Source organism: Cetorhinus maximus, chromosome 30 (assembly GCF_964194155.1).
Source record: "Cetorhinus maximus chromosome 30, sCetMax3.hap1.1, whole genome shotgun sequence".
Classification (NCBI taxonomy): Eukaryota; Metazoa; Chordata; class Chondrichthyes; order Lamniformes; family Cetorhinidae; genus Cetorhinus; species Cetorhinus maximus.
The window spans coordinates 10608546-10624217 of NC_135908.1; the positions used below are offsets into that span (position 1 = coordinate 10608546).

The 15672-nt window shown below is 43.3% G+C and overlaps 1 protein-coding gene and 1 pseudogene across 3 annotated transcripts in view; one reads left to right on the forward strand and one right to left on the reverse strand.

Annotated features, from left to right (window-relative positions):
• The first annotated feature begins 368 nt into the window (after positions 1-368).
• Positions 369-15672, forward strand: part of otud7a (OTU deubiquitinase 7A) — a 143175-nt gene continuing 127871 nt past the window's right edge. For 2 of the 3 annotated variants that reach the window (XM_078532437.1, XM_078532441.1), the window contains exons 1-2: positions 369-482; positions 570-641. The gene's annotated coding sequence lies outside the window, so the exon portion shown is untranslated. Of the gene's footprint in view, positions 642-15672 lie in introns of all 3 variants that reach the window. The other variant, XM_078532438.1, reaches the window with a different exon arrangement.
• Positions 6072-6147, reverse strand: LOC144670162 (U6 spliceosomal RNA; annotated as a pseudogene).

Below are 15672 nucleotides of genomic sequence, written 5' to 3' on the forward strand. Positions count from 1 at the left end.
AGCTCAGTTCACCAAACCCCTTAGTTTTATTCGTTAAATTGATTTTAAGCTAATACAATTATGACAATGGCGATATTTTAAAAGGTTGACCATGCATCCCCATGTTGCTTGGCTGGCGCCCGCTGCCTTCTTGAAACTAGGGAGCGCGCACGGCGGCCGTTGTGCGATTTGAATGTCGGCTGAGGCGCGCGCGCCCTGAGCGGAGTCGACTGCAGGATGGGCGGGGCTAACTGCGAATGGGGGGGCGGGGCCTTACGGTGCGGGGTGGGCGGGGTAACGGCGGCGGGGGACTGGCTGTGCGGAGTGGGCGGTGTTAGCTGCGCGCGGAGTGACAGGCCGAAATGGGCGGCTGAGTCAGAGTGCGCGCGCAGCTAGAGTGCGTCCGTGTGTGGGAGATAGCGGCTGAGGTAAAGTGTGGAAGGAACAGCATTAATCAGTCGCCCCCATTAAACAAACCTATACCTGCAAAGCAATAGATATAGGTAAGACACAAATACCCGAAAAAAATCAGATCATTTAAATCCCAGTCTACGTCACTTTTATTTTTTTGGTTCTGCTCTCATGGTCAGGTGCAGTGAAGTGGAGTCATTTTATTTGATAGTCATGTTTTCCCTGATGATCTCCTGTCTTCATGGAAACAGGTCAGTGATTTTTTTTTGGCTATTTAGTTTTTGTCTCTCGGGAATGTGCAGACTACACCGTCAGGCAATGCTGTAGATTTTATGTTTATACCTTTTCAACTAAATATTTTTGGTATAAATATCACACTTGGATAAAATGGCATCAGAAAGTGGGGTGGGGGTTAATTAAAGGATAGTTAATCATCACTGAAATCTAAAGCTTGGTGTCTTATTGTGTATATTAATTCAGAGGACGAGAGGCTTTTTTATTACTGTTTTTTATTCATGTTCTATTACAGTATTTCACTCATTGTCTTCTCTTGATTGTTAACCATTTAATTACTTAATATAAATGAATTTTACTTAAATTGCCAGTTACCATTGGCAATTAATTTAATTCTGGTACTAAAAGCATTAAAATAACTGAGATTTTTATCTAGGCTTAAGTTAGAGATTTTGCTGCAACACTGACTAAAGACAGTATTCAATGATCTTGGTATTAAACTATTGAATGTTTCCTTGATGTCAACTTTACAATTAATTGCATTTTATGATCTCTTAAGAATTAACGCTGTTGTGAATTTTACGAGATAATAGCCTCTATCTGAAATAAATTCAGAGCAAAACATACACAATTTGGTTTAATCTAAATAAGATGATCATGGTTTTTGTTTCAATCGAGAAATTATGCAACAATGTATGGGAATTAATGTTGGTAGTTTGGTGAAATGCTATGCCCCAGGTCTTCAACAATGAATATAATCTTGTGTGTAAAAATATCACTGTGCCAAATCAGATAGAAGCATTCAACCAGACAAAGTTTACGGCCTTGCTGCTGTAACAGTATGTTATGTATCAGCCACTTGCAGACCACTGTATTTCCTGAATCACAATATCTAATCTCTTTTTAAACTGGTAACATCTTCCATTGGATTATATAATTATGACTACACATATTATTGGTGTGTATTTTCTACACTGGAATATTTTGTAGCTTGTAGTATTGGGAAAATAGCTTCCAGGCGAAGGGTTTGTTCGGACTGCAAGGGCAGCAAAACATTGCCATCTGGGTTGCAGATAAGGTACTGTGATCAAACTAGTTCATACTGTGTGCGTTGCTTATATTTGGCTTGTATTACACTTGCAATTCTAAAATTGTTTGCAGTGTTTAGTCATTTTGTCCCTTTATTTTGTTAAAATAAGCTATTCAGTATAATGGAAGACATATAAAATGGAGGAGATTTTGAGCAGAACAGCTCTCACTGAATAGCTTTAATGGTCTAGTATCGATGATATATACGGAGTTTCGTGGATTCTATTTATTAGAAATAGATGCGTGCATTAGCACATACATGGTATTAATTGTACAGATTAAAATCTGTTTTTACCATTGGTGAATATAACCACTCAATTTGCATCACTCAATTTACAATAACATTATTTTTAAAGGGCAAAAATATCATTTAGCTATGTGGTTAATAGGTTAGTATTGGAGTATATTCTTCTAAGATTCGAATTTGTGTATATATATCAATATAGTGTGTATGTAAAGGTTACATATGTAATAAGATGACATTGAATATCAATAACAGCTAGAAAAACTGGAGGATTTTTTGTGGAGCTCATGCTTGTCTCTGTAGGCCTGTATCTCAGTAACCATTTGGGAAATGATGGTGCTTGGTGGGGGATAACTAATTTTTGAACTAGTTAACTAAATGCAAGGGTGAGGAATGGTTTGTGAAAATGGAGAATTAAATGATTTGATTAATCTTGTTCAAAAAATACTAGAATTGCTTGTGACATGTTTTACAATAATTCTGTCATTAGCAATTAAAATATTTTTTGTAAATGGCAAAAATTAAAAATGGCTACAATTTAATTGATATGAAAGTAAAGAATTATGTAGCAGTAAGATTTTGTGCTGCCTCTTCACCTTTCATTCTTGTGCTTCTATCATATATTTTATGGTTCTGATTTTTATGTCAGACACTTGTGGTTCTATGGGAATTTTAGCCTGTGCAATTTAAAATAGTGATTTTATAACAATACTTTAATTTGAGAATAGAACTTGGAAAAAACAATGCACAATAACATTGGTAAACTGGTGCTGAACAATAATGGGGGAACATTTAAAATGGTGTTCAATAGAGTTCAGGAAAATCTTTATTCTACTTTTTTTTTTAAAAAAGAAGAAAAAAACTACACATTAAAGAGACACCATAGATAAATAAAGACATAAGGAAAAAATGTTGATGGTAGGAAAAGAGGTATACATCATGTACATGGATAGTATGAGAAGGGAGAATATGAAGAAATTAGGAAAGAAGTAAAAAAAAATTAGGAAGGCGAAGTGGAATCATGAAATTAAGTTATCAAGGAGCATAAAGTAGTAAAATACTCTACAGGCACATTACTCTAAGGGATGGATAAGGTAAAATTGCAGGCAGCAATAGCGAAATGGCAGAATTATTAAATCATTTTGCTTTAGTATTTACCAGGGATATAGACCAAGTAGGCGTGACTCAGAAGATGAGAATAGAAACAATATAATGTAATTTAAAATAAAGAGAAATAATAAACTAATCAAACTCAAGGGGATAAAATTATTTGTCCAGATAGATTACATCTGCACATTTTAAAAGAATCTAGGGAAGCAATAAAAGAGGCACTATTACACATAATGAATAACTTGTTAAAAAGGAAAGGGCCGCAGTGGAGAATGAGCAGACGGCTTGCATAATACCATTTCTATATTTAAGGAGGGAGATAGATATGTCCAGAGAACTATAGGCCAGTCAGCTTAATATTGTGTAAGAAAAATAATGCAATTCCTATTGAAAGAGAAAACGGAAAAACAATTTAGAAATTAAAAATATAAGAATGAATAGTTAGCATGGATTTTAAAAGGTCAAGTCTTTCTTGACACCTCTTCATAGAATTCAATGAAGTTAAAGAGAGAGAGAGTAGACCAGGGTAATGAAGTAGACAGAGTTTATCTAGATTTCCAAAAGGCCTTCAGTAAGATGCACACATCAATAAAGTCAGAGTATGTGGGACAAGTAGCAGAAAGCATAGGTTCAAGGTAAAGGGTAGCTATTCAAAGTAGGACAGTGCGGAAGGTGGAGTCCCACAAGGATCAGTGCTGGGAGGACCACTGATTTGCAATATATGTTAATGATATGGATTTTGAAATCAACTAAATTTTTACATTTGTGAATGACACCAACTTGGGGGGATAGTTAATACTGAGGAGGGATGCAACAAGTTACAAGAAGACATTAACAAACTTTCAGAATGTGCATATAATTGGAAAATTAATTTCCACACAAGTGAGGTATTACATTTTGTAAGGAAAATAAGGTTACATAATGCGTGAAAATAAAAGTCTGAATGGGATTGAGGTACAAAGGGACCTGGAGAACAAATACACAAATCACTAAAAGTAGTGACACAGATTAACAAAGCCATAAAAAAGCAAACCAAGCATTAGGGTTTATTTCTAGAGGGAATGAATTGAAAAGAAGAGAAGTTATGCTAAACCTGTGTATAAACTTGAGTAGATCACGGTTGGAGCCCTCTGTCTACTCTGGTTGCCGTATAAAGAGATGGAGACATTGGAGAGAGTGGAAAAAAGATTTATGATGGCACCAGAAATGTGAGGTTATACCTAACAGGAAAGGATGAGCAGGCATTGTATAAGAATCTATCATTGGGCCCTCCCTCTTTCTAATCTACACACTGTATCTGGCAACATGATCGAAAGAAGCTTAATTTCCCTTCCATAATCAATAACCGTTGAAGCCAACTATTGCTACTTGTGATATAAATCTTATGATTAGATTCAAGATAAGTAGAAATGAAGGGTAAAAGCAAAATAGAAATTCAAATAGAAATGAAGGGTATTTAATACATCTTTGGTACTAAAATTCCCCACACTGAAACATCTAATTGGTTTTGAAATGATTTCATGGTTTTTGCATCCACTGTTCTATCTGGGCGACCATCCCATTTATTGATCACTGTTTATGACAAGAATTCTCTCTCTCTCTGTCTTGGCTTATCCAGTGACGTGGAGTTACAATATAGGTTGATCATCCTTCTCCATCTCCGTTCATGTAAACCACCACTTGTTTTTGGGATTTAGCAGGTGGTCTTACAGCCAGATGCCCTTCCTGCCGCTACCCTCACTATTTATTCAGGCTGAGCACTGTCTGCACCAGTGCCTGGGTTCTTCCATGGCTAACAAGCCATTGAATGTCAAAAGGCGATGGTTAGATTCTCTGTTGGTGGAAATGGTCATTGTCTGATGCTTGTGTAGCATGAATGTTACTTTCGATGGTGCAGTAATGCTATAGGTATAGGTTTAAATTGGCAAATTTGAGAATGCGAAGAAAGCACAAGGATAAGCAAATGTTTAAAGTCAAAATGCTTCCTTTCTTGTATCAGGAAATGGTGGAAACACTCTGCTTGCCAGGCAGCATCTGTGGGGAAATCAATCAGTCCCTTGTTCAGTCCTAAGTTCCTGCCTCGACCTGCTGAGTTGTCCTAGATTTTTCTGTTTTACTTCTCAGATTTATAGTATAGCATATGCAGTATTTTCTTTTTGATCCTTCTTGTATTTTTAAAAATTCCCAATATAAATAAGATTTAAACATTTTTTGCCCAGTTTACAAATGTTGATATCTCTTCCCTACAGGAGCTGCCTGTCTAAGCAACTTCTGAAGATAAGTAAGCTCATATAATAGTCATTAAGTGACGTGTACACTGTAAAAATTGAAGAATTTAATTCAATACCATGTATATTTATGCGTAACATGCAGTGATTTCATAGACACATTGTATTCTGAGTGAAGGCACAGAATGGCTTTATATCTCACCAGTGCATGGTTTCATGGACTTTTTTTTGGTTTTTATTTCATTGCCAAGGCACTTGGTCAATTTAAAAGGCAGGAATTTAAGACTTCACTAATTAGTGCTTTCTAGACTGAGAAAATTATTGTGTCAAGTTTGTCAAATGTCTGTTGCTCTCTTTTTGTAAAATGGTGTCTCAGGATCCTTCCTCCACCGGGGAAAATGTATTCTTTCTTACCATATCACTTCTTCAAGTTATCACTATACCTAGTTAACCTTGAGTTTTGTTGCAATATCTGTATTGCACCTAAAAATTTTGACTGCATTGTAAATGCCTTGAAATGTTTTACTACATTGTAAACTATATAGAAGCAAGTTGTAATTGTGCTTACTGTTTTGCAAGTTGATGAACAGTGATCGATAACCGACATTTCTTTAGTTAAGCGCTTAATACAATAAAATCTACAATTTATTAAATTTGCTTTGAATGTCAAGCCTTGATTCTGGGTTTTTGGAGTGAGGTATATTTGAGAGGCTGAGTTTTGTGGATATCTTCTTTCTAGAGGTGGTCACCCCACAGCTTAAGAGTTTGCAAGCAGAGAAGGAATGCTGACTGCCTGACATTTGTGTGTCATCCTTGCGTAGGGGCCATGCTAATCTTCTCCGTACAGTCAAACAGGGCCGGGCAAGTAGTGAAGGATTCTCCTCCTGAGTGCATCTCACTCCCCAAACGCTAGTGGTGAGAGCGATGGTTCACAGCCAGAGTCCAGTTCATGACACCACGGGTGGCTCTGCTCTGCAGGGAGGCAGGAAGAACGAAGGGAAAGCAATGGTGATAAGGGGTTGTATGGGACCAGACGAGTGTTTCTGCGGCCGCAGGTGTGATTCCACGATGGTATGTTGCCTCCCTGGTGCTAGGATCAAGGATGTCACTGAACAGCTGCAGAACACTGAGGAGGAAAGGTGAACAGCCAGATGTCATGGCCCATATTGATACCAATAACATAGGCAGGAATAAGGGTGAGGTCCTGCAAGCAGAGTTTTTGTAAATTAAGAAATAGATTGGCAAACAGGACTTCAAAGGTGATAATCTCTGGATTACTCCTGATGCCACGTACTACTGCGTGGAAAAATAAGATACAGCAGATGAATGCTTGGCTATAGAGTTGGTGGAGGAAAGAGGGATTTAGGTTCCTGTGGAATTGGGATTGCTTCTGGGAGAAGTGGGCCTTATACAGGCTGAATAGATTGATCCCAATGCTGTTTAGGTGCAATGTCCTCACAATGTATGACAATGCTGTTGGGGAGGGTTTAAACTAACTTGACTGGGGGATGGGAACAAGAATGTAGCAGGTTGACTCTAAAGTATAATACACTTCTCATTAAAGCACAGAAACATAAATGTCCATAGCAATGGTAAAATGTATTTGAATTAAATATCTTTATAGTGTAAAAGTTCTGAATGTTTGGCAGAGGATTGGAGACATTTATCTAATCATGAGATTAATCTGATAAGCAAACTATTCAAGTTTCACTCTTGTGGTTTGTGACATCATCTAGAAACATAGGAAACATAGAAATGTAGAAACTCTAGGGCTCAGGAGAAGGAATAATGATTACTACCTTTTGAGATCCTGCTTTTTCAGTTTCTTTACAGTCCCCTAAAATCTGCCTGTAGGACCACCTCCCTCTTTCTACCTTGTTATGATCCCCAGCTGAGGTTACCCTTGGACAATCCTGATCCCAGAGTGGAACCCAGCTTGACAGATCCTAACTTTTATTTGTTTGTTTAGATACGTGGAAACTAGCTACTGAACAGAGTCACAGGAGTCAGTTGATGAACTCTTAACAAATGAATAAGACATTTATTCAACGAGAAAAGATGAACTATATTACAATACTCCTTCACCCACACTATACCTTTACAGATATATACAGATTTGTAAGGATAACACAAGCTACAAAAGTTATCTTATACTCTAATGTCTACAGTAAGTACACAGTCCATGTACCAATAGGCGCCCTGTTGACAGACACCACACTCTGAAACCAAGTGACAGGTGCCACCTCAAGCAGCTGCTGTGGATCTCTCCTCAACTTCCCCCAGATGCTTGTCACACCGTGAGCTAACTGGTCTCACTGCACTCCAATCTTTCACATGAGGGTTTCCGATCTCCACTTTCCAAGACCTCGCCTTGGAATCTTCTCCCAAACTGACGCTTACCCTCAGACGCCTTCTGAAAGGGTTCACCTCCAGGGTTTTGAACTCTCCTTATGATGTTTCTCTTCCCTGGGTCACCACATGCATTCAAGCTGACTTCCACACACTCACTCTCTCAACAACTCAGCCGTCAACAGTACCACTGCTTCACAAGCCCATAGCAGAATTATAGACCTACAGTTGTCTCTTTGGACCTTCTTGCCTCTTGTAAGCTGTTCTCGCTTTAAATCTGCTTTCTGTAGCTTGCAGCTTTAAACTTGAAGCTTGGAGCCTTTCTCTGCCCTTCACTCTTAACTTCACTTAACAGGACCTTTTCCAGGTCCTATCCTTCCTTTGACTGGAAGGTCTGCTTGGGACTTTCTCTTGTACCACTTCCCTGGATTTTTAGGGTCTTTTCCTTAGCCTGGGACAGGCTATCTCCTGGCATTTACTTTTAAAAATCAACTGCACTCAAACAGCTTCCAAAACAATCTGCTGTCTGTCTTCTGCATATGTCTGTGGGAGGGACCTGCCTCTCTGGCCCCCTGTTGCTCGGCAACAGTCCAATTCTTCTACCTTTTTTGTTTATCTTAAGTCGTAAAATTCTCATTAGAAATGCAAGCACCTTTTTAAAGTGAAACTCAAACTCAATTTGACCTTTCTTAACACATAGAAATACAAATCAAACTTAAACTTTAAAGGTAAAACTCATTTCTAACACCCATAAATACCAATATAGCTTACTTAAACTACCTCTGTTTGCTGTGTCATTTGTGCTGATGTGAATCATGACCTCTGGATCGCCCCCCCCTCAGAATGTTTTGTAGCAGGTCAGTGATAACCCTGACACCAGGATGATAACATACAATCCTGGAGTTATGGCTGCGGCCACAGAAACACCTCTTTGTTTCCCTAACCTCTGTTCTCTATCGGTATTGGTTTCCTAATCACCCTTTTTCCACCCTGTACAGATGAGCATTCGATAATGCTGGCTGTAACTGTACTGTTCAGGGAAATCATTGCCCTAAACCGAATACCCGTTTGAGAACAAGATGCAGTCAGGGGACTCTTGCACTATCTGCCTGGTCCTCCTTGTCTGTCTGGCAGTCACCCCTTTTTGCAAAAACATACTTAATTCATAAAGAACCTGAAAGAACATTACAAAGCATTTCAAAATGGCCATCACAATAAGTGCAATAATATTCAAGTTTTCCACATAAATCATGTCGCATCCTGAGGTGCTTCAGTACAATCAAGGAACATGACAGACATTTCAAAATGGTCGTAACAGACAGTCAGAGTGCAATGGTATTTAAGTTGTCTACATAAATCATGTTGCACTCTTTGGTGCTTCAATACAATTGTGATAAATGTAATATTCACTGAAATGTTAAATATAAGTCATACAGCCCGAGGGGTTTACTCAATTCCCAGCCCCTCGGTGCCCTATGGCTGAAAGGTCTTAAACAGCGACCTTTCCCCGTTGTGCCTCTTGAGGCGGCTGCCCCAAACTCTAGTACGTCCCTCAGCACATGGCCCTGGACCTTAGAATGTGCCAGCCTGCAACACCCAATCGGGGACAACTCTTTGCACGAGAAGACCAATAGTTTTGGGCAGACAAAAGAGCGCCTTTCACTGAGTTGTTGATCCTCCAGCTGATGATCCTCCAACTGCAGTTGATGTTTGTCTCGGTTCTCTCTCAAAGCTTCTCTTTCCAGACCTTCTTTGCAAAGGCACACTTCACAAGGAGGTGGACAACAGTCTCTTCCCTACCACAGCCACCTCAAGGGCAACATGCAGAGGGGGTGAGACTCCTGGCATGTGGGAAGGATCTGACTAGGAGGGTCTTTCTCACCACCAGGCAAGCTACGTCTTGGTGCTTGTTGGAAAGTTCTGGTGATGAGGCATTCTGTGAAATGACTTTGACAGTCTACTTGGAGAACTGTCTGACAGGATTCACCATCTCTTTTTCCCGCAGGGCCTCTAGGATGTTATGTGATGACCATTGCTTGATGGACTTGTGGTCAAAGGTGAATCTCTGTATAACTTTTTCCACGAGGCACAGGTGGTACGACACGGACCAGTTACTTAGAGTGTTCTGTAGCAGCGTGGCCAGACCCATCCTTCGCAACACCGGGGACAGGTAGAACCTCAGCACGTAGTGACACTTGGTGTTTGGGTACCGAGGGTTTATGCACGGCTTGATGCAGCCACACAGAAAGATGGCCATCAGGGTGAAGGTGATGTTGGGCACATTTTTCCCCCCCTTTAACTAAAGGTTTGTACATCGTGTCCCTGCAAACACGGTCCATTTTTGTCCTCTAGATAAAGCAGAAGATGGCTCGGGTGATCGCCACAGCGCAGGAGTGAGGAATGGGCCAGACCTGTGCCATGTACAGCAACACCAAGAGTGCCTCACACCTGATGACCAGGTTCTTATCTGTTGCTCCCACATGTCCATTTTTTTTTCACCATGGCTACTCACTCCTTCTAGTTTCTGCCCTGGTTGGTCCAAACCATATCCCCAGCACCTTCAGGCAGTCTGCTCTGATAATCATGGGGACAAAGGATCAGTAACCCAGTTCCCAAAGAACATGGCCTCATTCTTGCCACAGTTTACCTTGGCACCTGAGACCAGTTCGAACTGGTCGCAGATGTTGATCAACCTCAGTGCCGACAAAGGATCCCAGCAGAAGACGGTGATGTCATCCATCTTGAGTGCCTCCACTGCCTGGGATCGTCACTCCTCTTGTGCCTGGATCCTTCCTGATGGACTCAGCAAAGGGTTCAATACAACACATGAATGGGACAGGAGAGGGAAGGCAGCCCTGCCTGACTCTAGATTTGAACAGAAAGCTTTCTGATTCCCACCCATTGATTGAAACTGCGGTTCGTGTAGTAGAGCAGTTGGATCCAATTGCAGATTTCCTCCCCAAACCCGATTTTTGGAGAGCAAATCCACCATGTAGGTGTGTGATACTCTATCAAAGGCTGTCCTCTGGTCCAGTCTGATGAGGCAGGCGTCCACACCCTTGTCCTGTTCATAGGTAATCATATGCCTAAGTAGTGCGAGGCTGTCAGAGACCTTACTGCCAGGTACAGCACAGCTCTGGTCAGGGTGGATCACCAACTCCAGAGCATACTTGACCCGATTAGCGATGACCTTAGACAGAATTTTATGGTCCACATTCAACAGTGAAATGGGTTGCCAATTTCTAACTTCCTCCCTTCCCCCTGACGCTTGTAGATGAGGGTGATGATGCCTTTCGTCGTGGATTCTGACATGCTGCTGGCCAGAAGCATACTCTCGTACACTTCTAGCAGTGGGCTTAGCCCAATCCAGTGCCACAGAGCCAGCAGCACCGCTAGTAAGCCACCTCTGGGAGTTTTACTCTTCTCAAAGGACTCGAGGGCCTAAGTCGGTTCATCCAGAATTAGCAGTATGTCCAGATTCTCCCGTGTACTGTCGCCTAAGACCTTCATGATAGAAGACAGGAAGGACTGGGAGGCCATGCTGTCCGTCGGCTTCACGTCATCCAATCTGGCATAAAAGGATTTGCTGATCCCCAAAATGTTGGACTGCGATGACTTTACTGAGCCGCCGTCTTCCTTCAGGCTGCTGATCACAGAGCTCTCTGTGTGTACCTTTTGGAAGAAGAAAAATGAGCAGTGTCATCCTGCTATACGGTACGACTCTGGACCGGAAGATGATCTTGGAGGCCTCCAAGGCAAAGAGTGAGTCTTGCTGGCTCTTCACCTCTTGAAGGTCCTCCTTCACATCAAACCCCCCACTCCGCGCTGCTGTCGACCGCAGCCGGAGCAGATTCTGCATGTTTTTCTGGAGTCGGGACATTTCCCTCTGTTCCTTTCCAGCCTCCTGAATGCCTTTGAGGATGAAAATCTTATTGATGTTCACCAGTGTAACAGGGACTCAGGGGTTTCACGGTTGTCCAACCTTTGTAATCCCTAACAAAAACAGAATTACCTGCAAAAACTCAGCAGGTCTGGCAGCATCGGCGGAGAAGAAAAGAGTTGACGTTTCGAGTCCTCATGTCCCTTCAACAGAACTAAGTAAAAATAGGAGAGGGGTGAAATATAAGCTGGGTTAAGGTGGGGGTGGGGGTTGTGGGGAGAGAAGTTGGTGGGGGTGGTTGTAGGGACAAGCAAGCAGTGATAGGAGCAGATAATCAAAAGATGTCACAGATAAAGGAACAAAGAGGTGTTGAAGGTGGTGATATTATCTAAGAGAATGTGTTAATTAAGAATGGATGGCAGGACACTCAAGGTACAGCTCTAGTGGGGGTGGAGTGGAAAGACTGACAGGGCATTATAGGTATAGGTTAAAAAATAATGGAAATAGGTGGGAAAAGAAAAATCTAGATAAATTATTGGAAAAAAACAAATGGGAGGGGGAAGAAACGGAAAGGGGGTGGGGATGGACGAGGGAGTTCAAGATCTAAAGTTGTTGAATTCAATATTCAGTCGGGAAGGCTGTAAAGTGCTTAGTCGGAAGATGAGGTGCTGTTCCTCCAGTTTGCGTTGGGCTTCACTGGAACAATGCAGCAAGCCAAGGACAGATATGTGGGCAAGAGAGCAGGGTGGAGTGTTAAAATGGCAAGCGACAGGGAGGTTTGGGTCTTTCTTGCGGACAGACTGCAGGTGTTCTGCAAAGCGGTCGCCCAGTTTACGTTTGGTCTCTCCAATGTAGAGGAGACCGCATTGGGAGCAACGAATGCAGTAGACTAAGTTAGGGGAAATACAAGTGAAATGCTGCTTCACTTGAAAGGAGTGTTTGGGCCCTTGGACGGTGAGGAGAGAGGAAGTGAAGGGGCAGGTGTTGCATCTTCTGCGTGGGCATGGGGAGGTGCCATAGGTGGGGGTTGAGGAGTAGGGGGTGATGGAGGAGTGGACCAGGGTGTCCCAGAGGGAACGATCCCTACGGAATGCCACCGGGGGGGTGAAGGGAAGATGTGTTTGGTGGTGGCATCATGCTGGAGTTGGCGGAAATGGCGGAGGATGATCCTTTGAATGCGGAGGCTGGTGGGGTGATAAGTGAGGACAAGGGGGACCCTATCATGTTTCTGGGAGGGAGGAGAAGGCGTGTGGGTGGATGCGCGGGAGATGGGCCGGACACGGTTGAGGGCCCTGTCAACGACCGTGGGTGGAAAACCTCGGTTAAGGAAGAAGGAGGACATGTCAGAGGAACTGTTTTTGAAGGTAGCATCATCAGAACAGAAGCAACGGAGGCGAAGGAACTGAGAGAATGGGATGGAGTCCTTACAGGAAGCGGGGTGTGAGGAGCTGTAGTTGAGGTAGCTGTGGGAGTCGGTAGGCTTGTAATGGATATTGGTGGACAGTCTATCAACCAGAAATTGAGACAGAGAGGTCAAGGAAGGGAAGGGAAGTGTCAAAGATGGACCATGTGACAATGATGGAAGGGTGGAGATTGGAAGCAAAATTAATAAATTTTTCCAGGTCCCGATGAGAGCATGAAGCAGCACCGAAGTAATCATCGATGTACCGGAGAAAGAGTTGTGGGAGGGGGGCCGGAGTAGGACTGGAACAAGGAATGTTCCACATACCCCATAAAGAGACAGGCGTAGCTGGGGCCCATGCGGGTACCCATAGCCACACCTTTTATTTGGAGGAAGTGAGAGGAGTTAAAGGAGAAATTGTTCAGTGTGAGAACAAGTTCAGCCAGACGGAGGAGAGTAGTGGTAGATGGGGATTGTTCGGGTCTCTGTTCAAGGAAGAAGCTAAGGGCCCTCAGACCATCCTGGTGGGGGATGGAGGTGTAGAGGGATTGGACGTCCATGGTGAAGAGGAAGCGGTTGGGGCCAGGGAACTGGAAATTGTTGATGTGACGTAAGGTGTCAGAGGAATCACGGATGTAGGTGGGAAGGGACTGGACAAGGGGAGAGAGAAGGGAGTCAAGATAACGAGAAATGAGTTCCGTGGGGCAGGAACAGGCTGACACGATCGGTCTGCCGGGACAGTCCTGTTTGTGGATTTTGGGTAGGAGGTAGATGCGGGCCGTCCGAGGTTGGGCGACTATCAGGTTGGAAGCTGTGGGAGGAAGATCTCCAGAGGAGATGAGGTCAGTGACAGTCCTGGAAATAATGGCTTGATGTTCAGTGGTGGGGTCATGGTCCAGGGAGAGGTAGGAGGAAGTGTCTGCGAGTTGACGCTCAGCCTCCGTGAGGTAGAGGTCAGTGCGCCAGACAACAACAGCACCACCCTTGTCAGCGGGTTTGATGACACTGTTGGGGTTGGACCTGAGAGAACGGAGTGCAGTAAGTTCAGAGAGAGACAGATTAGAATGGGTGAGAGGAGCAGAGAAATTGAGACGACTATGATTACTTTGGTGCTGCTTCATGCTCTCGTCGGGACCTGGAAAAATTTATTAATTTTGCTTCCAATCTCCACCCCTCCATCATTTTCACATGATCCATCTCAGATACTTCCCTTCCCTTCCTTGACCTCTCTGTCTCAATTTCTGGTGATAGACTGTCCACCAATATCCATTACAAGCCTACCGACTCCCACAGCTACCTCGACTACAGCTCCTCACACCCAGCTTCCTGTAAGGACTCCATTCCATTCTCTCAGTTCCTTCGCCTCCATTGCTTCTGTTCTGATGATGCTACCTTCAAAAACAGTTCCTCTGACATGTCCTCCTTCTTCCTTAACCGAGGTTTTCCACCCACGGTCGTTGACAGGGCCCTCAACCGTGTCCGGCCCTTCTCCCGCGCATCCACCCACACGCCTTCTCCTCCCTCCCAGAAACATGATAGGGTCCCCCTTGTCCTCACTTATCACCCCACCAGCCTCCGCATTCAAAGGATCATCCTCCGCCATTTCCGCCAACTCCAGCATGATGCCACCACCAAACACATCTTCCCTTCACCCCCCCGGTGGCATTCCGTAGGGATCGTTCCCTCTGGGACACCCTGGTCCACTCCTCCATCACCCCCTACTCCTCAACCCCCACCTATGGCACCTCCCCATGCCCACGCAGAAGATGCAACACCTGCCCCTTCACTTCCTCTCTCCTCACCGTCCAAGGGCCCAAACACTCCTTTCAAGTGAAGCAGCATTTCACTTGTATTTCCCCTAACTTAGTCTACTGCATTCGTTGCTCCCAATGCGGTCTCCTCTACATTGGAGAGACCAAACGTAAACTGGGCGACCGCTTTGCAGAACACCTGCAGTCTGTCCGCAAGAAAGACCCAAACCTCCCTGTCGCTTGCCATTTTAACACTCCACCCTGCTCTCTTGCCCACATATCTGTCCTTGGCTTGCTGCATTGTTCCAGTGAAGCCCAACGCAAACTGGAGGAACAGCACCTCATCTTCCGACTAAGCACTTTACAGCCTTCCCGACTGAATATTGAATTCAACAACTTTAGATCTTGAACTCCCTCGTCCATCCCAACCCCTTTTCCGTTTCTTCCCCCTCCCATTTGTTTTTTTCCAATAATTTATCTAGATTTTTCTTTTCCCACCTATTTCCATTATTTTTTAATCTATACCTGTAATGCCCTGTCAGTCTTTCCACTCCACCCCCACTAGAGCTGTACCTTGAGTGTCCTGCCATCCATTCTTAATTAACACATTCTCTTAGATAATATCACCACCTTCAACACCTCTTTGTTCCTTTATCTGTGACATCTTTTGATTATCTGCTCCTATCACTGCTTGCTTGTCCCTACAACCACCCCCACCCCCCCACCCCAACCAACTTCTCTCACCCCATCTTAACCCAGCTTATATTTCACCCCTCTCCTATTTTTACTTAGTTCTGTTGAAGGGTCATGAAGACTCGAAACGTCAACTCTTTTCTTCTCCGCCGATGCTGCCAGACCTGCTGAGTTTTTGCAGGTAATTCTGTTTTTGTTTTGGATTTCCAGCATCCGCAGTAGTTTTTTGTTTTTATCTTTGTAATCCCTCTTTAGTTCCTCAATGTTCTTTGGGGTCATCTTCCATATCCCTCCTACCAATC